The sequence below is a fragment of the Bos taurus genome, chromosome X (genome assembly GCF_002263795.3).
Source record: "Bos taurus isolate L1 Dominette 01449 registration number 42190680 breed Hereford chromosome X, ARS-UCD2.0, whole genome shotgun sequence".
NCBI classification, from domain to species: domain Eukaryota; kingdom Metazoa; phylum Chordata; class Mammalia; order Artiodactyla; family Bovidae; genus Bos; species Bos taurus.
In genome coordinates, this window is record NC_037357.1 from 86,267,345 (window position 1) to 86,290,697 (window position 23,353).

Consider the following 23,353-nt stretch of genomic DNA (forward strand, 5'->3'; position numbering starts at 1 on the left):
CCCTGCAGTGGAAGTCCTAACCACAGGACTGCCAGAGAATTTCCACCATTGTACACTTGTGGTCATCTCTTTGGTTAGGAACTGGTAAAGAGTAGCAGGGTCTAGGAGATTGCATCTTTTGAACATAGCTGTGGTTGCCAATGGGGTGGGGGTGGGGAGGGAAAAAGGGTTGGAAGTTTGGGGTTAGCAGATGTAAATTATTATGTATAAGATGGATAAACAACAAGATCCTTTTGTATAAGACAGCAAAGTATATTTAGTATTCTGTGATATATCTTCATAATAGAAGAATATGAAAAAGAATATATATGTGTATAACTGAAGCACTTTGCTGTACAGCAGATATTAACACATAACACAACATTGTAAATCAACTATACTTCAATAAAGTTTTTTTTAAAAAAAGGAATATAAAAAAAAGATTGCATCTTCCAAGTACAAGATTCAGATTGGACAGTAATGCTTATTCACAGTTAGTCAAATGGCATAGTGATAAGTGCTGAATCTTAGGCACTTGTAGGATAGCTGTCACAGCCTGTGAGAGGTACAAGTAAGTGACCCAGGGCAAGGGTGTGTGTCTTTTCACTAAGTGTGGTGGCTGTTGCTACCAGTTGGAGACATCCATGCACTCACAGTGTCACAGTCTCCAGAAGAACTGAGAAAGGTGCCTTTGGTCTATAGTCTAATCCTACCTTTTGAGTTAAAATTCCACTAGCAGTGCCTTTATTTTCATGACAAAACAAGTGGGAAAGTTTTTCAAAATTTGGAATCCTTAAAGCTGCAGGAGAGACTGTAGTCAGTTTCAGCTGTTCAGAAACCTCTTCAAATTCTAAGGGCCAAATCAGAGCCTTAGGTTAGTACTCCACCAGAAGTTTTGCCCTCTCTGCAGAAGCTGGGATCCACTGTCTGCAATGCCCTACCTGTGCCCCAAATTAAGTCATTTTATTGTAATAGGCTCCTTGATCTGCTAAATTACAGCCTTACCTGACAACAGATACAAGTATTTTCCTTCAGTTTGGCAGTATTTGAAATTGTCTAGGGAGGCATTGTGCCCCACTGAAGTAGGGAATTGTAACAAAGCCAAAATGCCAGCTTTGTGTTACTCTTCAGTTTTGGAGGCTACCATAAAATCATCTACATAGTGAATAATTATAGATGTCCCTCCATGGGCCAGATTCCCCTTAGCTTTCCTCTGAGTGTCTAGAGAAAACAATAGAGAGTCTTGGAACCCACGAGTAATTCTTTGCCATAAATACTGGAGTCAGGGCTTCCCAGGTGGTATTAATGGTCAAGAACTTGCCTGGCAATGCAGGAGACGTAAGAGACGCAGGTTCAATCCCTGGGTTGGGAAGATCACCTGGAGGAGGGCATGGTAATCCACTCCAGTATTCTTGCCTGGAGAATCCCATGGACAGAGGAGCCTGCAGGGCTACAGTCCACAGGACTGTCTGCAAAGAGTTGGACACGACTAAAGCGACTTAGCACATACTACTAAGTAAAAGCAAATAATAATTTAGATTCATTAGCTACAGAAACATAAAAAAGAGCAAAACACTGAGAAAAACTTTACAAACTATGGTCCCGAAGTCAGAATAGCTGGTAGGGCTAGAAACTGAAGCAGTTAATGGAACAACAGGTTTATTTACTTCTCTAAACTCTGTGTCAATCTACATGGTGGTTGTCCATCTTCATCAAATTTACCTTCCTTCTTTACTGGAAGTATGGATGAATAAGAGGGTGAATTTCCTTTTTAAAATTATTCCTGGCTTTTCTAATTCTTTTATAACTGATTTTATTCCCTTGAATTGGGCTTTCAACAAAGGATATTGTTTTACACATGGCCATAGCTTATCCTTTTGGTAAGCTTCTGTATCTTGAATTAAACCAGTATCATTGTTCTCTAGGGCCCAAAGTCATATATTGATTGTTTCCATTTGGGGTAATTTTCTGGCACAACCCTCTTTCCTATGCCCCTTTCCTCTCTGAAGGCACATAAATAACCAAACCAGGTGGGATAGCCATAAGCATTCCATCTAGTTTACAGAATATGGTAGCTTTTATCCTGCACAGAAAATTTGCAAGCATATCTCTTGCTAGTAGTTTTACAGGAGAAGGTGAGAAAGCATCCTTGTCATCAGAGGACCTGTGTTTGTGGGAAACTGGAAGAAAAGGAGCGAGTAGAAGGCTGATCTGAAATGCCAAACTTCAGTGGTGATTATCGACTCACCACTAGATGGAAAGTGACACATTTCTCAGGAAACTGCAGAATAAACAGCACCAGTTGTTTTTGTATAGTCGCTAAGTCGTATCCGGCTCTTTATGACTCCATGGACTGCAGCACACCAGGCTCCCCTGTCCTTCAGTATCTCCCAGAGTTTCCTCAAATTCATGTCCCTTGAGTCGGTGATACTGTCTAACCATCTCATGCTTTGCTGCCCCCTTCTCCTTTTGTCTTCAGTCTTTCTCAGCATCAGGATCTTTCCCAATGAGTCAGCTCTTTGCATCAGGTAGCCAAAATATTGGAACTTCAGCTTCAGCATCAGTCCTTCCAATGACATTTCAGAGTTGATTTCCTTTAGGATTGACTGGTTTGATCTCCCTGCTGTCCAAGGGCCTCTCAAGAATCTTTTCCAGCACTGATACTTTTCAGAAAAGGCAAGCATAGATTAGCCTGAGGGCAAGGTATTGAAACTTGTGGTTCACCAGTTTCTACCTCCAAGATTCCTTCAATAAGTTAATTTTGAGCCTTTTGGCTGTTATTTCCTAGCTGAGGGTTTTGTCCTGGCCTTTCCTGATTCCTTATTCCTGCAAGGTCTGCATTCTCAGGAGTCTCTTTCTACAGTCCCTCTTAAGTGTCTTGGCCTCATGTAATAATGGCATACAGTTTTGCCACCTACCTTGGCTCCCTTCACATGTTGTCCAGAGTAGGGGTTCTTCCCTTGAAAAATAGTTGTAACCAAGTGCCAAACATGCCTACCCCGGTAACTCAGATGAAAAACAATCTAGCTGGAGTGCAGGAGACCTGGATCCCATCCCTGGGTCAGGAAGATCCCCTGGAGTAGGGAAGATCCCCTGGAGTAGGAAATGGCAATCCACTCCAGTATTCTTGCCTGGAGAATTACATGGACAGAGGAGCCTGCTGGGCTGTTTAACTGCTTCTTTTCTTCTTCCACTTTCTCTAGATTATCCCAAAACTGAGCAGCTGCTGCTAAGTTTTATATAATAGACTGTCCTATGTTGACACAAAAGTACAGCAGAACACTGCCCTGGATCCATGCTGGTAAATCTTGAGAAAGTATCAACAAACTGCCGATGAAAATCAACAGGGAACTCACTAGTCTTCCGAGTATACTGCCTTGATTTCTCCCAGCTCACTTTTAGCAGAAAGGCTTCAAGTACGGCCATTTGCAGGCCCTCTCAGTGGGCCCCTCAAGCCATTAGTTCTTCCATGGTTGTGGGAGGTGGCATATAGTCAGTGTCTTTTGGCCACAATTCCCTCTGATGTGGTATGTTACCTTCCAGTCCTGACATGCCTGCTGCTTAATCATATAACCAAATCCTGTTGCAGAATTCTGTGTAGCAACCAGGGCACATCCCCATGTGTGGGGCTGTAAACTGAAAACACACTGCCAAGTACTTGTGCAAACTTCTGTGGGTCTTCCCTGGGCACACGAAAAGAAGGCCTCAATGAAAAATGTTGGAGAGTTGAAGGTCATGTAGATTCATACTGCTTCAAGTCTGGGTAGCTACATAGTGAATCAGCTTTATTGGCAAAGTGGTTAGGGAAGGCCAGCTATCTTGTCATTGAGTCAGGAAAAATGTAGAATTAGATGACTGTTGGATTTCCTTTCCTATACTGTATATTTCAGCCTAGCACCTTTGTTGTTTGTCTTTTCTAAGTGACTGCTGCAACCACTCTCCATCCTGTAGCCACCGTGGGAAGAGGGGCGGGGGACACATTCTTTTATCCAAGTTCCCAGTTATTCCTTGATAATATTGCTTTGTCATCTCTGCTTTCCTAGCTATACAGTTCGTGGATAAGAAAATAATCTTGAAGGTCAAAATCTAGGCTAAGCATGAAATCAAATCAGAGCTAGGGCATGAGACAAACACACATCTCACACGGGGCAGATAATTCATTACTGTCTCCTTGTCCCTCTTTGCAGGGAAATCTGCTGATTAACTGCCCATCTCAAAGGTCATAGCTTCACCCTTACTAGGGGTCAGATTGAGGCCTGAAGATGAAGAGCTGCCATGGAAAGGGAGCAAAAGGAGGGGAGACAGCAGAGAAAGGAGGAGGAGGGTTTGGTGAAAGAGAAAGTGACTTTAATTTTCCCATTTCCTCCATCTTCCCAAATAATTTTTAACCTTCTTCTTAGGATGATATTCATCCTGTAAACATGAGTAATTCCTTTGCTGGAGATGAAGTGCAATTGTTTAGTTGCTCAGTTGTGTCCAACTCTTTGCAACACCAAGGACAGTAGCCTGCCAGTCTCCTCCATCCATGGGATTCTCTAGGCAAGAATACTGGATTGGGTTGCCATTCCCTTCTCCAGGGGATCTTCCCGACCCAGGGATCGAACCCAGGTCTCCTGCATTGTAAGCAGATTCTTTACCATCTGAGCCACCAGGGAAGCCTGAGGATGAGGTCCTAATAAAAACCACTGTATATGTTAATTCATCCAAATTAAAGAAAGCTTTCTCAGGTCAATATAAGCCTGCATTTTCCTTTAAAATGGATTCCCTTCCAAATGTCATACAGAGCTGTATTGGCCATTCAAGAGAGAAGATCTGCAGGCAACATCTGGGCTTTCCATCTTTCCCACCATTAAAGCTGATGGTGACCCTGATGGATTTTTAGGTCCTGTATTATGCATGTTTACTCAAAAAGAAAATCTAGAATTTGGAGAGTGGGATCCATCCAGGTAGTATTTGAAAAGAGCAAAGCGCTAAGAGGGAGGCATTTGATAATTTACCTTCACTGGTCTGCTTAGTTTAGGAACTTTCAGGCCATCCCATCAGCAGCAGCATACTGTTGTGGAAAATTAAAAATACAATCTCCTGACAACCCAGGAAATCTTCTCCACAAATGTAGAATAGAAGTAGAATGATTTCATTACTGAGTATTAAACCAGACAGTGATTGGCATCATGGGCAACCTGCTAATCAGACTGCAAAGATAGCAAGAAATCAACCATTTGTTTAACTGAGCAGATACAGTCCAGTACCTGCATGTTCTTAAGATGAATGACAACTAGTGGTCCTACAAGAGGACCTGAGAGCACCGTTTTCTCTACATTCTTTCATGGTTCATCCTAAGCTCAGCTGGTAATGGGAGTGGCATCTGTGCCAGTTAATTGCCTTTGTTTGCCTGCTAAGTCACTTCAGTCTTGTCTGACTCTTTGAGAGTCTGTAGACCTTACCCTGTCAGTCTCTTCTGTCCATGGGATTCTCCAGACAAGAATACTGGAGTGGGTTGCCATGCCCTCTTCCAGAGGGTCTTCCTGACCCAGGGATCAAACCTGTGTCTCTTATAGCTCCTGTATTGGGAGATGGGTTCTTTACCACTAGCACCACCTGGGAAGCCAGGTTAATTGCCTTTATCCAAAGGCAAATCAGAATTCTCCTGTCTCTTATTACAAGCAAGTAGTTCCAGCTTCGGAGAAGGCAATGGCACCCCACTCCAGTACTCTTGCCTGGAAACGCCCATGGATGCACGAGCCTGGTAGGCTGCAGTCCACGGGGTTGTGAAGAGTCAGACATGACTGAGCGACTTCACTTTCACTTTTCACTTTCATGCATTGGAGAAGGAAATGGCAACCCACTCCAGTGTTCTTGCCTGGAGAACCCCAGGGACGGGGGAGCCTGGTGGGCTGCCGTCTATGGGGTCGCACAGAGTCGGACACGACTGAAGCAACTTAGCAGCAGCAGCAGCAGCAGCAATTCCAGCTTACAGCCAGGCCCCCAGGCTAAGCTCCCAGGATGACAGTGAGACAGAGCACTGTCTTCTTTGGTGTTTATATTTCAAGGAGATGGCCCCCAGGCCCATAAGAAAAATATTCCTGGGTTGTAATGCTGACAGAAGGCTTATTTTCCCTTTTAAAATTTACATACATATCCAAGGGACAGAGGAATGTTTACAAATACCAGTTTTATCAAGGAAATGTTCTAAGAAAAGTGAAGGAGGGAAAGGTCTCTTCTCTTATATCAACAGGGAAGGTTCCTTTTTTTAAACCTTATAGGCTGTGAGTTCCCTAAGCCCAAGTTCCCACAGGGGTGACTCAGATCATTCTTGACAAATGCCTGCATGTGCACTGAGTTGCATTACAGGAAAGACCCCTGAGCCTGGGCACCTGGCTGCCTAACAGCAGCCTGGAAACCAGTTTCAGAATCATTTGCTGTAAGCACAAACCTGAGAAATGCCAGGGAAAGAGCACTTGGGGTCTTGCTTTCCTGTCACACTCAGCAAGATGTGTAGGAGCACAAGAGACCCATGGAGGAGTGTCTTCCAAGTCCAGTGGGACAGAAGAGAAGGCCTAGGCAGTCGACACAGCACTCCCAGTGCCGTCAGTCTGTGCTGTGTGTTCATTTACAGTCACAATGTCTCAAACGGCCAGGGCCACCGGAGCGACATACATTCCATTGGCGGTAATCCACAGTGAGCCTGCACCCCCTGCTAGTTTTTTCCACTGGCCGTACTATTGGTGCTTTACTGTCATAATCTACCTGCCACATTTTAGTCTTAATCAAGGCCGTGACTTCTCTTTGTCCTCCAGGGAGTCTCTGCTGTTCCTCTTCCGTCACCTGTGAGAGGATAGGGAGATGAGTTGGGGAGTGAATTGCACACTCTGCTGTCATCTCTCTGCACATGGCAGTCCCTGAACCAAAGAATTCCCTTTGGTTTTTATCCAGCTTTCCTAGAACAAGCATGCAAAGCACTGTCCCAGTGACATATTCAGTCGTGGAAGCCACAATGACAGTTCCACTGACCCATGAACAACGTGGGGGTTAGGGGCATCAACCCCCTTCTGAGTGGAAAATCCAAGTATAACTTTAGACTCTTCCAAAACTTAACTACTAAGTCTACTATTGACTGGAAGCCTTACAGTTAACACAAACAGTTGATTAACACCTATTTTGTATGTTATATGCATTAACTGGGTGGTAGCAGTAAAGAAGCCGCCTGCCAGTGTAATAGATGGGCCATGTAGGTAGGTTTGATCCTTGGATGGGGAAGATCCCCTGGAGAAGGAAATAGCAACCCACTCCAGTATTCTTGCCTGAAAAATTCCATGGACAGAGGAGCCTCCCTGGAACCACAAAGTCAGACACGACTGATCACACACTCACACCCATGCATTATATCCTGTATTCTTCAAGTAAGCTGGAGAAAAAAATGTTATTAAGAAAATTGATAAGGAGATGCACCTAGGATGGAAGTGGGGGAGATGGTGAAGGCTGCAGCCTGCCCCTCTGGGCTCAGTCCTCAGTCCCCTGTCCCTCTAACCTTCCCTGTGCCAGCCCATGTCCTGGCGGAGGCCCAGATGGTGGACCTCCACACCACCATATACAACGCAGTCCGTGGTAGATGCTTCAGAGGCTGCTTAGTGGCTGGACAGGGAGGAGCTGGACAAGCTGATGGGCGAGTTGGCCAATGGGGGAAAGGGGTCGGGGGTTAAGGTGGGGATGCCGCTTGTCATCACCTCCCATTACAGCCACCTAGATGTGGTTGTGGAGAAGGCAATGGCATCCCACTCCAGTACTCTTGCCAGGAAAATGCCATGAATGGAGAAGCCTGGTAGGCTGAAGTCCATGAGGCTGCACAGAGTCGGACACGACTGAAGCGACTTAGCAGCAGCATATGTGGTTGAGTAAGGTGGACCGTGCAGTGCCAGCTTGGAGGCGGGTGGCTTGGTACACTTCAATGACAAGACCATCAAGGGTGCGCAGCCACCCTGGGCCACCTAGGCCACTGACCCCTTGGACCTGGTGCAGGGCCTGCTGTACTGTGGAGCCTTGGTGAGCTACACCATGCGCACGTGCATGAAGCACCTGTGCGCTGACTGCTTCAGGGGGCACATGGAGGTGTTGTGCTACTCAGCAGACGAACACCAGGTGGACCTGGAGGTGACCAACCGACATAGGCACACGTGCCTCATGATCTCCTGTTACACAGGCCACTGCCAGATCACCCGCTATCTATTACTGCAGGGTGCCCAGGTGCACCTGTGCAGCATCAAGGACAGTGTGGCCCTGTGTGACTGCACCAAGGCCTGCAGCCTGGGTATCCTGCAGCTGCTGTTTGGGTGCCAGGCTCACAGGGAATGGGATGGCTATGGCGTAACACCACCTCTGGCTGCCCACATGACAGACCACACCAGCATCGTGGAGGACCTCAGCCAGGAGCAGCCTGCTGGGGAGGAGACGTGGCCAGGGATAGCCCAAGAAGGCCCCTCCACCAGCCAGGCATGTGTGTAGCCCCAGGGTGCCTGCTGCTGCAGCTCTTCCCAGGAGGAACACCTGAGCACCAGCTGGGAAGCTGCCTGACAGCCTTGGAGCTGCTGGGAGCCACCTACATGGCTAAGAAATGGGATCTGCTTGGGGTCCTGAAACTCTTGGTAGGGGGCTATGGAGCTGCGTCACCAGGGGACATATATCTGCCTAAACCCGAGTCCTCGCCTCTGACTATTCCAGGGAGGTGAACACCACCAAGGAATTGGAGGCACTCATCATGCAGGGGAATGAGAAGCATATGCAGGCACTGTTGACCTGAGAGCGGTCCTGGTCCCTCCCACCTGGACACTTCCCACTATATGCGCTACCAGGATGTGGTGTAGGCAAACTTGGACAGCATCTAGTGCTGCATCCACTAGTGGAAGTACACCTTGGACATGCAGGAGAACAACCTGGAGCCTCAGACCGCTAGAAGTTTCCTGTCCTTTGATGAACTCTTCTCCTAATTGCTTAAGAACTGCTTGGCCAAGGGGCAGCCTGAGTACGCCAGATGGCTTTGCAGATCTAATGTGGGTGCTGTGCAAAGGTCTGGAAAGTTGAGCGGGCCCAAGGAGCCCAGGGACTCAGCCCAGTTCACCACGGCCCTGGCCATCATCCTCTACCTGTTCTACCTGCTGGAGAAAGTGGAGTGCAGGCCGGATCAGGAGGACATGAAGCACCAGAGCTACTGCTCAAGTGTGCCCATCACAGCAAGAATGTCTTCACTCCTGCACATGGCGGTGGACACCAACCACAAATGTGGTTCCCTTCTAAGTGGGCACATTCCCCTCTATCCAGGTGGTCAAGGTGCCCTTGACTGCAGGGCCAACTAGACAGCCGCAATTTTGACAACAACACCCCCAGTGCACATTGCAAAGCAGAACAACTGCCTGGGATCATGAATGCCCTGATAGAGGCAGGGACCCACATGGACACCACCACCCCCTTTAAGAAGACAGCCTAAGAGCTGCTACATGAGAAGCTGCTGGCCAAGAGCACCACTCAGCCCTTCAACTTTGTGACCCTGTAGTGTATTTCAGCCTGCACTCTGGACAAGAACAAGATCCCTTTCAAGGGCTTCATTCCCTAAGAGCTAGAGGCTTTCATCTAGCTGTACTGAAAGGGGTTGGAGAGGAGAACCCAGCAGGGCCAGGGCCCATACCTGTCCCCACCCCGTCTCTGGAGACCATTTCTGGTGGCTGGAAACCAGGGAAGAGTTCACGGGTCTCCATGGCCCCCTCCCCTTATCAGGGAGAGGGGACAAGAATCAATGAGCTGTTGGTGGTAGAAGCTTCCAGACCATGTGCTCAGAGAACTGACTCTTTCTAGGGGTTAGCACACTCATGCTCCATAAGGAGAAGATGCTCAACCTCCCACACGTCCCATCTGCCTGAGTTTCAGAGAATCTTGGCTCTGCCCTGTGGCAGAGGGATTGAAGCCATTGCCTTCCTTCCCTACTAGAAATACAAGAAGCTGAGAGTTGGGTTTGACCTCTACCTTTTATGTATCAAACCAGATAGACCCAGCTACCCAGGGCAGTGTTAGAACTGGAGGCCCTGAGGGGGCAAAATGGGAGAATCAACATTTCTGGCACATTTGCACCTGCTCCTTCTGCCCTGCTGTGGGTTGGACTCTTCCCCGAGCCACCAGCCCCTTGGGTAGCTTTTGTGGCTTGGTGTTCTGTTTATTTACCTGGCGGAGAGGAGTTGGTGCTTACCAGGTGGTGCAGTGGTAAAGAACCCACCTGCAGTGTAAGAGACACAGGAGATGTGGGTTCCATCCCTGTGTCGGGAAGATCCCCTGGAGAAGGGAATGGCCACTCACTCCAATATTCTTGCCTGGAGAAGCAACCCCACAGACAAAGGAACCTGGTGGGCTACAGTCCATGGGGTCGGAAAGAGTCCAAGAGAACTGAGCACCAACATCGGCAGCTTACATGTGTGGTGCAGAAGGTTTTACTTGTCTACACTTTTTAAAATTTATTTATTTATTCTAATTGCGGACTAATTACTTTACAATATTGTGGTGGTTTTGCCACACATTGACTTGAATTAGCTGCGGGTATTCATGTGTTCCCCCATTCCAAACCCTCCTCCCAACCTCCCTCTCCCACTTTTTAAAAAAGATTTTGGTGTCAGGCTCCCTAAGTTCATTTCATGTAGCAAGGTTTTATCTTGCCTGAGATGGCCTCGGCCAGCAAGGGTGAGCTATATTTTGTGAGGAATTTAGAAGGTAACAGTCCCCCAAACAAGGGTGACCGTACATTTCTGAACACTTGACTCATTAGCCTTTTACTTGGGCCGCCCTACTTCCCATTCTCACTAGAAAGAGAAGTCATTTTCCAAACAAGGAGCAAGCGGCTTGCCAGCCACTTCCCACCCAACAAGAGCTATTAATAGGTTGGTTGGTTTGGGGGTTGATTTTCAGTTTCTGAGTTCAAACTGCAGGTCACCTCTGCCTCACAAATCACGCAGAAGGACACAGGTTTGTGGCGAACAACCCAAGTGTCTGTAGCCATTTTTTAGATGCTTGGAAACCATGATCCACGTGACCCTGAGACAATTCCAGGTATTGACATACTAACCCACTGAGTCAGCTAGATAAGATGGTGGATGTGCGAAATAGGTTGTCGAATAAAGTAATACAAAATCTTGGTCTCCCATCACTGGGGGTGGGGAGGGTGATCAAGTGCTCTTGCTGGAGAAGCCACCCCTGCAAGATTGTCTTGTGTGGAGGCGGGGTGGGGGAGGTATCCTCCATGTGCCATGGCTGCCAGCAGGAGAGTGTTTTTGGCATCTTGGGAAAGCAGTCAAGAGTAGAAGGGGACTGGAACTGCCACCCCCACAGCTCAGGAAAGAGGCCATTCCCACCCTGTGCCTCTCCTCCAGCCCTGTCTTGGGGAAGCTACACAGAAGCCTCCAGAAGCCATGGTAGGTCCTTGGATATTCTGTCCCTCTAAGGGGACTAGGTCTTGTTTGGATTTGCAGTGTTAGTTAGGACGTTCTTTATTTTCCAGACTAGGTTCTTACCTTCTGTCAAGGCAGGAAATGCCATCACTGTCCCTGGCAGTGTAGTAGCCTGGAATAAAGAAACGAGGCAGTATCCAAAAAAAAAAAAAAATCCATAAGGAAGAGAAAAAACATTCACAGTACTGTCCTGTATTTATTGATACTGTAAGTTTATGTCATCTCTTTACAAGAGGAGTTATTTGTCAGTAGCTACATCAGTATTGTTTTATGTGATACAAACACTATAGATGTTTTACATTTTATTAACACTAGATATGACAAATGAAAAGATAATGTAAAAAAGAAATTCATATTTATTTACACTTATGATTCATGCCCTGATAATGAAGAAACAGCAATATGATTGCTTTATGGTAGCTCAGCCTATATGCTAATGAGTGAATTGTTTTAAAATTTTTGTGGCATACAGTATAATAGTCATATTCATAATCAGTATCAAGCATTTTTACTTTAAAAAACAGGTCTGATGACTGGCTTATATGTAGTTTTCCCATTTACAAGACAGAGTGAGGTATCCCTTACAATAATGTAATTCTTTCAGAGCAAAGTTGTAAAACAGTAAGAAAACTAACACACTAATAATTTCATATTAAATATCACTCATCTTCTGCCTATGTAAGGATAGGCTGTCCATTGCAATACATCTTGCACACAATATTTTCTATACGATGCATACCTAGAAGATGAGAATGGCTAAAACACATCCCATACAGTTCTTGTCATACAGTTATTAGATTTTCACATGAAGACATGCAAAACACATACACAACAGATATGTTTGATAACCATAAGGCATGATGATTCTTTGCTAAAGTGGATGTGGATCATCATGAAGGTTTTCATGCTTGTCTTTGTGTTGAGTAGATTGGGGAGGAAGAGGAAAAGGAGGAGTTCGTCTTGCTGTCTCCGGGGAAGCAGAGGTGAAGGAAATGGAAGGGAAGGCAGGAGAGGCAGGTACACATGGTGTAACTTTATGGAAACACATCGTGATCTCTGAGTTTTTTGCTTTTTCTTTCTTCCAAAAATGCTTCTATAGTGTACCAACCATTCTTCCACCATTTGCTTTAGTTTCAGTGCCTGTATCATAGAAGATGCTATATTATAAAAGAAGTCAAAAGCAGTCTTGAGCAGTCTGCCAGATTGTCTAATGTCAGTTTGTTTTCTTTCTTTTTTTTTATTCTTTTTAATTCATTTTTTTAATTTTTTTTTATTTTTTTGGATTCATTTTGATATTTGGCAAAACTAATACAATTATGTAAGGTTTAAAAATAAAATAAAATTAATTAAAAAAATAAATAAAAATAAAATATCAAAAAAAAAATAATTCATTTGTTTTAATTGGAGGCTAATTACTTTACAATATTGCATTGGTTTTGCCACACATTGACATGAGTCCACCACGGACGTACATGTGTTCCCCATCCTGAACCTCCCTCGCCATCCCATCCCTCTGGGTCAACCCAGTGCACCAGCCCTGAGCATCCTGTATCATTCATCAAACCTGGACTGGCGATTCATTTGACATATGATAATATACATGTTTCAATGCCATTCTCCCAAATTATCCCACCCTCGCCCTCTCCCACAGGGTCCAAAAGACTGTTCTATACATCTGTGTCTCTTTTGCTGTCTCGCATACAGGGTTATCGTTACCATCTTTCTAAATTCCATATATATGCATTAGTATACTGTATTGGTGTTTTTCTTTCTGGCTTACTTCACTCTGTATAATAGGCTCCAGTTTCATCCACCTCATTAGAACTGATTCAAATGTATTCTTTTTAATGGCTGAGTAATATTCCATTGTGTATATGTACCACTGCTTTCTTATCCATTCGTCTGCTGATGGGCATCTAGGTTGCTTCCATGTCCTGGCTATTATAAACAGTGCTGTGATTAACATTGGGGTACACGTGTCTCTTTCAATTCTGGTTTCCTCGGTGTGTATGCCCAGCAGTGGGATTGCTGGGTTGTATGGCAGTTCTATTTCCAGCTTTTAAACGAATCTCCACACTGTTCTCCATAGTGGCTGTACTAGTTTGCATTCCCACCAACAGTGTAAGAGGGTTCCCTTTTCTCCACACCCTCTCCAGCATTTATTGCTTGTAGACTTTTGGATCTTAGCCATTCTGACTGGCGTGAAATGGTACCTCATTGTGGTTTTGATTTGCATTTGTCTGATAATGAGTGCTGTTGAGCATCTTTCCATGTGTTTATTAGCCATCTGTATGTCTTCTTTGGAGAAATGTCTATTTAGTTCTTTGGTTCATTTTCTGATTGGGTTGTTTATTTTTCTGGAATTGAGCTGCAGGAGTTGATTGTATATTTTTGAGATTAGTTGTTTGTTGCTTCACTTGCTATTATTTTCTCCCATTCTGAAGGCTGTATTTTCACCTTGCTTATAGTTTCCTTTGTTGTGCAGAAGCTTTTAAGTTTAATTAGGTCCCATTTGTTTATTTTTGCTGTTGTTTTCAGTATTCTGGGAGGTGGGTCATAGAGGATCCTGCTGTGATTTATGTTGGAGAGTGTTTTGCCTATATTCTCCTCTAGGAGTTTTATAATTTCTGGTCTTATGTTTAGATCTTTAATCCGTTCTGAGTTTATTTTTGTGTATGGTGTTAGAAAGTGTTAGAGCTTCATTCTTTACAAGTGGTTGACCAGTTTTCCCAGCACCACTTGTTAAAGAGATTGTCTTTTCTCCATTGTATATTCTTGCCTCCTTTGTCAAGGATAAGATGTCCATGCTGCTGCTGCTGCTGCTGAGTTGCTTCAGTTGTGTCCGACTCCTAGCAACCCCATGGACTGCAGCCTACCAGGCTCCTCTGTCCATGGGATTTTCCAGGCTAGAGTACTGGAGTGGGTTGCCATTGCCTTCTCTCAAGGTGTCCATAGGTGTGTGGATTTATCTCCAGGCTTTCTATTTTGTTCCATTGATGTATTTTTCTGTCTTTGTGCCAGTACCATACTGTCTTTATGACTGTGGCTTTGTAGTAGAGCCTGAAGTCAGGCAGGTTGATTCCTCCAGTTCCACTCTTCTTTCTCAAGATTTTTTTGGCTATTCGAGGTTTTTTGTATTTCCATACAAATTGTGAAATTATTTGTTCTAGCTCTGTGAAAAATACCGTTGGTAGCTTGATAGGGATTGCATTGAATCTATAGATTGCCTTGGGTAGTATACTCATTGTCACTATATTAATTCTTCTAATCCATGAACATGGTATATTTCACCATCTATTAGTGTCCTCTTTGATTTCTTTCACCAGTGTTTTATAGTTTTCTATATATACGTTTTTTCTTTATTTAGGTAGATATATTCCTAAGTATTTTATTCTTTTCATTGCAATGGTGAATGGAATTGTTTCCTTAATTTCTCTTTATGTTTTCTCATGATTAGTGTATAGGAATGCAAGGGATTTGTGTGTATTGATTTTATATCCTGCAATGTTACTATATTCATTGATTAGCTCTAGCAATTTTCTGGTGGAGTCTTTAAGTTTTTCTACACAGAGGATCATGTCATCTGCAAACAGTGAGAGTTTTACTTCTTGTTTTCCAATCTGGATTCCTTTTATTTCCTTTTTCTGCTCTGATTGCTGTGGCCAAAACTTCCAAAACTATGTTGAATAGTAGTAGTGAGAGTGGGAACCCTTGTCTTGTTCCTGACTTTAGGGGAAATGCTTTCAGTTTTTCACCATTGAGGATAATGTTTGCTGCGGGTTTGTGATATATAGCTTTTATTATGTTGAGGTATGTTGCTTCTCTGCCTGCTTTCTTGAGGGTTTTTATCATAAATGGATGTTGAATATTGTCAAAGGGTTTCTCTGCATCTATTAAGACAATCATATGCTTTTTATTTTTCAATTTGTTAATGTGGTGTATTACATTGATTGATTTGTGGATATTGAAGAATCCTTGCATCCCTGGGATAAAGACCACTTCGTCATGATATATGATCTTTTTAATGTGTTGTTGGATTGTTTGCTAGAATTTTGTTAAGGATTTTTGCATCTATGTTCATCAGTGATATTGGGCTGTATTTTCCTTTTTTTGTGTGACATCTTTGTCAGGTTTTGGTATTAGGGTGGTGGTGGCCTCCTAGAATGAGTTTGGAAGTTTACCTTCCTCTGCAATTTTCTGAAAGAGTTTGAGTAGGATAGGTGTTAGCTCTTCTCTACATTTTTGGTAGAATTCAGCTGTGAAGCCGTCTGGTCCTGTGATTTTGTTTGCTGGAAGATTTCTGATTACAGTTTCAATGTCCGTGCTTGTGATGGGTCTGTTAAGATTTTCTATTTCTTCCTGGTTCAGTTTTGGAAAGTTGTACTTTTCTAAGAATTTGTCCATTTCTTCCAAGTTGTCCATTTTACTGGCATATAGTTGCTGATAGTAGTCTCTTATGATCCTTTGTATTTCTGTGTTGTCTGTTGTGATTTCTCCATTTTCATTTCTAATTTTATTGATTTGATTTTTCTGCCTTTGTTTCTTGATGAGTCTGGCTAATGGTTTGTCAATTTTATGTATCCTTTCAAAGAACCAGCTTTTGGCTTTGTTGATGTTTTCTGTGGTCTCTTTTGTTTCTTTTGCATTTATTTGTGCCCTAATTTTTAAGATTTCTTTCCTTCTACTAACCCTGGGGTTCTTCATTTCTTCCTTTTCTAGTTGCTTTAGGTGTAGGGTTAGGTTATTTATTTGACTTTTTTCTTGTTTCTTGAGGTATGCCTGTATTGCTATGACCTTTCCCCTTAGCACTGCTTTTACAGTATCCCACAGGTTTTGGGTTGTTGTGTTTTCATTTTCATTCGTTTGTATGCATATTTTGATTTCTTTTTTGATTTCTTCTGTGATTTGTTGGTTATTCAGCAGCGTGTTGTTCAGCCTGCATATGTTGGAATTTTTAATAGTTTTTCTCCTGTAATTGAGATCTAATCTTACTGTATTGTGGTTAGAAAAGATGCCTGGAATGGTTTCAGATTTTTTGAATTTACCAAGGCTAGATTTATGGCCCAGGATGTGATCTGTCCTGGAGAAGGTTCCGTGTGCACTTGAGAAAAAGATGAAATTCATTGTTTTGGGGTGAAATGTCCTATAGATATAAATTAGGTCTAATTGGTCTATTGTATCATTTAAAATTTGTGTTTCCTTGTTAATGTTCTGTTTAGTTGATCTATCCATAGGTGTGAGTGGAGTATTAAAGTCTCCCACTATAATTGTGTTATTGTTAATTTCTCCTTTCATACTTGTTAGCATTTGTCTTACATATTGTGGTGCTCCTATGTTGGGTGCATATATATTTATAGTTGTTATATCTTCTCCTTGGATGGATCCTTTGATCATTATGTAGTGTCCTTCTTTGTCTCTTTTCATAGCCTTTGTTTTAAAGTCTATTTTATCTGATATGAGTATTGCTACTCCTGCTTTCTTTTGGTCCCTATTTGCATGGAAAATCTTTTTCCAGCCCTTCACTTTCAGTCTGTATGTGTCCTCTGTTTTGAGGTGGGTCTCTTGTAGACAACATATACAGGGGTCTTGTTTTTGTATCCATTCAGCCAGTCTTTGTCTTTTGGTTGGGGCATTCAACCCATTTACGTTTAAGGTAATTATTGATAAGTATGATCCTGTTGCCATTTACTTTATTGTTTTGGGTTCAAATTTATACACCCTTTTTGTGTTTCCTGTCTAGAGAATATCCTTTAGTATTTGTTGGAGAGCTGGTTTTGTGGTGCTGAATTCTCTCAGCTTTTGCTTGTCTGTAAAGCTTTTGATTTCTCCTTCATGTTTGAATGAGATCCTTTCTGGGTACAATAATCTGGGCTGTAGGTTATTTTCTTTCATCACTTTAAGTATGTCTTGCCATTCCCTCCTGGCTTGGAGAGTTTCTATAGAAAGATCAGCTGTTATCCTTATGGGAATTCCCTTGTGTGTTATTTGTTGTTTTTCCCTTGCTGCTTTTAATATTTGTTCTTTGTGTTTGATCTTTGTTAATTTGATTAATATGTGTCTTGGGGTGTTTTGCCTTGGGTTTATCCTGTTTGGGACTCTCTGGGTTTCTTGTACTTGAGTGATTATGTCCTTGCCCATTTTAGGGAAGTTTTCAACTATTATCTCCTCAAGTATTTTCTCATGGTCTTTCTTTTTGTCTTCTTCATGATTCAAATATTGGGGCATTTAATATTGTCCCAGAGGTCTCGGAGATTGTCCTCATATCGTTTAATTCGTTTTTCTTTTTTCCTCTCTGTTTCATTTATTTCTACCATTCTATCTCCTACCTCACTTATCCTATCTTCTGCCTCCATTATTCTACTGTTGGTTCCCTCCAGAGTGTTTTTTATCTCATTTATTGCATTATTTATTATATATTAGCTCCTTGTTAAACCTTTCTTGCATATTCTCAATCCTTGTCTCCAGATTATTTATCTGTAACTCCATTTTGTTTTCAAGATTTTGGATCATTTTCTCTATCGTTATTTGGAATTCTTTATCAGGTAGATTCCCTATCTCTTCCTCTTTTGTTTGGTTTTGTGGGCACTTATCCTGTTCCTTTACCTGCTGGGTATTTCTCTGCCTTTTCATCTTGTTTATATTGCTGTGTTTGGGGTGGCCTTTCCATATTCTGGCAGTTTGTGAAGTTTTCTTTATTGTGGAGTTTCCTCACTGTGGGTGGGGTTGGACAGGTGGCTTGTCAAGGTTTCTTGGTTAGGGAAGCTTGTGTTGGTGTTCTGGTGGGTGGAGTTGGATTTGTTCTCTCTGGAGTGCAATGAAGTGTCCAGTAATGAGTTATGAGATGTCAGTGGGTTTGGTGTGACTTTGGGCAGCCTGTATATTGAAGCTAAGGGGTATGTTCCTGTGTTGCTGGAAAATTTGTGTGGTATGTCTTGCTCTGGAACTTGTTGGCCCTTGGGTGGTGCTTGGTTTCAGTGTAGGTATGGAGGTGTTTGATGAGCTCCTGTCAGTTAATGTTCCCTGGAGTCAGGAGTTCTCTGGTGTTCTCAGGATTTGGACTTAAGCCTCTTGCCCCTGGTTTTCGGTCTTATTCTTACAGTAGCCTCAAGACTTCTCCATCTATACAGCACTGATGATAAAACATCTAGGTTAAAGATAAAAAGTTTCTCCACAGTGAGGGACACCCAGAGAGGTTCATAGAGTTACATGGAGAAGAGAATAGGGAGGAGGGAGATAGAGGTGACCAGGAGGAGAGGAAGGGGAATCAAAAGAGGAGAGAGCAAGCTAGCCAGTAATCACTTCCTTATGTGCTCTCCACAGTCTGGACCGCTCAGAGGTGTTCACGGAGTTATACAGAAAAGAGAATAGGGAGGAAGGAGACAGAAGTGGCCAGGAACATAAAGGGGGAAATCAAAAGGAGAGAGACAGATCCAGCCAGTAATCAGTTCCCTAAGTGTTCTGTATAGTCCAGAACACACAAAGAGATCCACAGAGTTGGGTAGAGAAGAGAAGGGGGAGGGAGGAGATAGAGGCGACCTGGTGGAGAAAAAGGAGAGTCCAAAGGGGGAGAGAGCAGTCAAGCCAGTAATCTCGCTCCCAAGTAAAAATGGGTACTGAAGATTGGGTTCTTAAATGTACAAAATTGATAACAAATACCAAAAAGCAAAGATTAAAAATCTAGAGTAGAGGTTGGATTCTCAAAAATACAATATTAAAGAAAAAAACAAAGTCAAAAAAATATAAAATATATATATATGAAGTTTGCTTTAAAAAATAGGGTCTTTTTTTTTTTTTTTTTTTGCAAAGTAATAGTAAGCCTGGTAGGCTGCAGTCCATGGGGTTGCTAAGAGTCGGACACGACTGAGAGACTTCACTTTCACTTTTCGCTCTCATGCATTGGAGAAGGAAATGGCAACCCACTCTAGTGTTCTTGCCTGGAGAATCTAGGGATGGGGGAGCCTGGTGGGCTGCTGTCTAAGGGGCCGCACAGAGTCGGACATGACTGAAGCAACTTAGCAGCAGTAACAGCAGCAGTAGGTTATAAAAATGAAAATTAAAGGAGTAATAGAGGAATTAAAAATAAAAAAATTTTTAATTTAAAAAATGCTAATAGAAAAATATATCTAGGACTTTCTCTGGTGGTGGTGTGGACAGTGTGGGGTCAGTTCATTTTCAGATAGTTCCTTAATCTGGTTTATTCTTCTCAAAATCTGTAGGCCCCTTCCTATGTAGTTGGTGCTAACTACAGGGTTTTAATCTATTGCACCTGTCACTTCCAAAGTGGTTCCCTCTGTTTATGTTAGCTTCTGTTTGCTGGTCTCTTCAGTGTTTAATTTCCACCCTGACACAAGGGGGCGGTGGTTGACACTTTTTTAGGCTCACTTGTTCATTCGTGCTATGGGAAGGGAGGAACACTGCAAACAAATAACACACGTGTGCTCGCAGTGTCTCGGCCACACTGGGTTTGCCCCTGCTCACAGTGTGTGTGCTTTCCCTGTCTACCCTGCTTAGGCTCTAGGTTGCTCTGCTAGGAACTGTCTGAGGCTGGCCCTGGTTGTATGCACTTCCCAGGTCTAAGCTGCTCAGATTCAGGTACTCGGGTACTCCACAAAGGCACAGACTTGGTTGGGGCTGCATTTTGTGCCCTTCCCAGGTCCAAGCAGCTCAGGTGACCAGGTGCTTGGCGAGCGTGGTCTCTGTGACTTATCGCCTCCCCTGTCCCTGCCACTTGGTTTTCTGGGTGTACAACTGGTGTGCCTTCTCAGGTGTGCCGTGTGTCTCTTCTGGGGAGCTGATCTCTGGCTGCAACCCTCCCGGCAGATATCAACCATCCAGAATCCTAAGAAGTCTTGGTTAGCAACGAAGCCTGCTTGCAGTTTGGTAGATGATGCCTCTCTGGGGCCGTGATTGCCCCCTTCCAGCTCTGGCTACCCTCGCCTGCCTGTCTCTGGTGGGGGGTGGGCTGGTCCACAGCCAACTAGCTCTGCTCAGTCCTTTGTTCTGTGAGAGGGCCTGGCAGTGTCGTAGGTTAGGGCTTTTCACGGGATAGCTATCCCACAGTCTGGATTGCTGTCTCAAGTTAGTTCCCTCAGATTGCCCTCGGGGCATTCAGGACCGGTCCTTACTCTAAGCAATGCAGCCCTGCCCAGCCCCAGCTTGCTAGTGGCGGATACAGGCATCTGTGCTGCTTCTCCACTGGGGGAGTTACCGTTGGGCACATAATCTGTGGGTTTTAATTATTTATTTACTTTTCCTCCTGGTTATGCCTGAGGTTCCAGGGCTCGCCACAGACTCGTCAGTGAGAGTGTTTCCTGGTGTTTGGAAACTTCTCTCTTTTTTAAGACTCTCTTCCTGGGACAGATCTCCATCCCTACCTCTTTGTCTCTCTTTTTATCTTTTATATTTTTTCCTACCTCCTTTCGAAGACAATGGGCTGCTTTTCTGGGTGCCTGATGTCCTCTGCCAGCAATCAGAAGTTGTTTTGTGGAATTTACTCAGCGTTCAAATGTTCTTTTGATGAATTTGTGGGAGAGAAAGTGGTCTCCCTGTCCTATTCCTCCGCCATCTTAGGACCACCCCCTCCAGTTTGTTTTCTAACTCTGCTTCTTCTGCGTCTTCTTGTCTTCTTCCTCCTCATTGTCAGGCATTGGTTGGGAAGTAGGCACTCATCTCCATCAGGTAGTCTTCTGTGAATTCCTCTGGTGTGGTGTCTATTAGCACTTGAATTTTTCCAAGATCCATATCTTGAAACCCTTATCCCCTGCACCCCCTTTTTTTTTTTTTGCCACATCTACAACTTCCTGATTTCCTTGATGGGCTCTGTCATAAATCCTGTGAAGTCATACACAACATCTGCACAGTTTTCTCCAGCAGGATTTTATTGTTTTGGGGCTTGATGGCTTTTGTGGCTTTTTCTGTAACAATAATGGCATCTTCAATAATGTAATCCTTTCAGACTTTAAAGATGTCCTCTCTATTGGAGTTCTCTTCCATAGTGTTGACAATCATTTCCATAGAGGACTGTGTGTAATGAGCCTTAAAAGTCCTTATGACCACCTGATTTAGAGGCTTAAATAGAGATACATTGTTTGGGGGCACTTGAATTACTTTAATGCCTTTAAGTTTAACACCTGGGGTTCTGGGTGGCCAGGGTATATTGTCCAAGATCAAAAGAACTTTAAAAGACAGTCTCTTACTGGAAAGGTACTTCTTTATCTCAGAGACAAAGCATCGATGGAACCAATCCAGGAAAAGAGTTCTGATTCTTCAGGCCTTCTTGCTGTACAATCAAAAGACTGGCAGCTGGTATTTATCTTTTCCCATCAAGGCTTCCCTGGTGGCTAAAATGGTAAAAAATCTGCCTGCAATGCAGGAGACACGGGTTAGATCCCTGGGTCAGGAAGATCCCCTGTGGAAGGAAATGGCAACCCACTCCAATATGCTTACCTGGAGAATCCCATGGACAGAGGAGCCTGGAGGACTAGAGTCCATGGGATCTCAAAGAGTTGAGACTAACACACTGAGGTCTCAGGATTAGCATCTTTATAGATAAGGGCAGTCCAGTTCATAAACTCAGCTCCTTTTGAACAAAACAGTAGCATTAGCATATCCATTTCTGCCTTAAATCCTGGTACTTGCTTCTCTTCCTTACTAATAAATGTCTTTTCTTAAATTTTTTCCCCAGAATAGGGCACGTTTGTCTGTATTCAAAAGCTGTTCAGGCAGGTATCCCTCTCCTCAGTGATTTTTCTACATGGTATCTGGAACTCATCTGCTGCCGCCTGGTGGGTACAAGCTGCTTCTCCTCTTGACATTTTAAGGCTTCCCTGATAGCTCAGTTGGTAAAGAATCCACCTGCAATGCAGGAGACCTGGGTTGGATCCCTGGGTTGGGAAGATCCCCTGGAGAAGGGAAAGGCTACCCACTCCAGTGTTCTGGCCTGGAGAATTCCTTGGACTACACAGAATCGGACATGACTGAGCATCCGTCAGTCAATCCTGACATCCCTGCCTTCAATCCTGGTGCTTGCTTGTCTTCCTTACTAATAAATGTCTTTTTTCACATATTTCCGGCAGAATAGGGCACTTTTGTTTATTCAAAACCTCTTCAGGCAGATACCCCTCTCCTCAGTGATTCCTCTACATACCTGGAACTCATCTGCTGCCCCCTGGTGGGTACAAGCTGCTTCTCTTGACATTTTAAAAGCCAAACAAACCTCTTTCTTAAAATTATCAGACCTTTCTGTACTGACATTACATTCTCCAGCTTTAGATTCTTCACCTTCCTTTTGCTTTAGGTTGTTGTAGAAAGACTTTGCTTTTCCTTGAATCATATAGAGAAGCTTTTGGTATGCCTTTCTCAGAGCAATCCTGCATCTACATTAAAGCTGCATTTTCAAGATGAGATAAGGTGTTTCATAAAAAGTGCAAGGTTTTCATGCCTGTTGGTATAGCCGCAGTGACAGCTTCATCTGTTTCTTTTTTTTTTTTTTTAATGCAGTAGTCCTTATTGCTGGATTTAGTTGCCTTGAGATGGTGGACAACCACAGCCGCAGACCTCAACCTATAGCACATATCAAACAATTCAACTTTTTGTTGTAATGCGATGGCTTTTCTCTGCTTCTTGGGAGCACTTCCAGCATCACTAGTGGTTTGGTTTGGTTCATGGTGTTATTCAAGGTTTACAGTATTGCACTAAGCATGATGAAAAATACATGAGGACCACAGAAGATGACTTGTTACTTCAATACACAATTTGTTGGAGAAACAAACTGCTCACACAGAGATGATTAATATCACATGGTGTTTTAAGCAGATACCTGCATCACTTGAGCTCATTGAAATTGCAAAAGGAGGTGGGTATGAAGTGATTGCAGTTGTGCAGTATGGATGACA

General features: G+C 43.5%; 1 protein-coding gene and 1 pseudogene across 4 annotated transcripts in view; both read left to right on the forward strand.

The window, feature by feature from the left end:
* The window catches only part of ZNF81 (zinc finger protein 81), a 138,993-nt gene that overhangs the window by 32,775 nt on the left and 82,865 nt on the right, over positions 1 to 23,353 (forward strand). The window lies entirely within an intron of this gene.
* On the forward strand, positions 178 to 12,754 carry LOC107132068 (protein fem-1 homolog A-like; annotated as a pseudogene).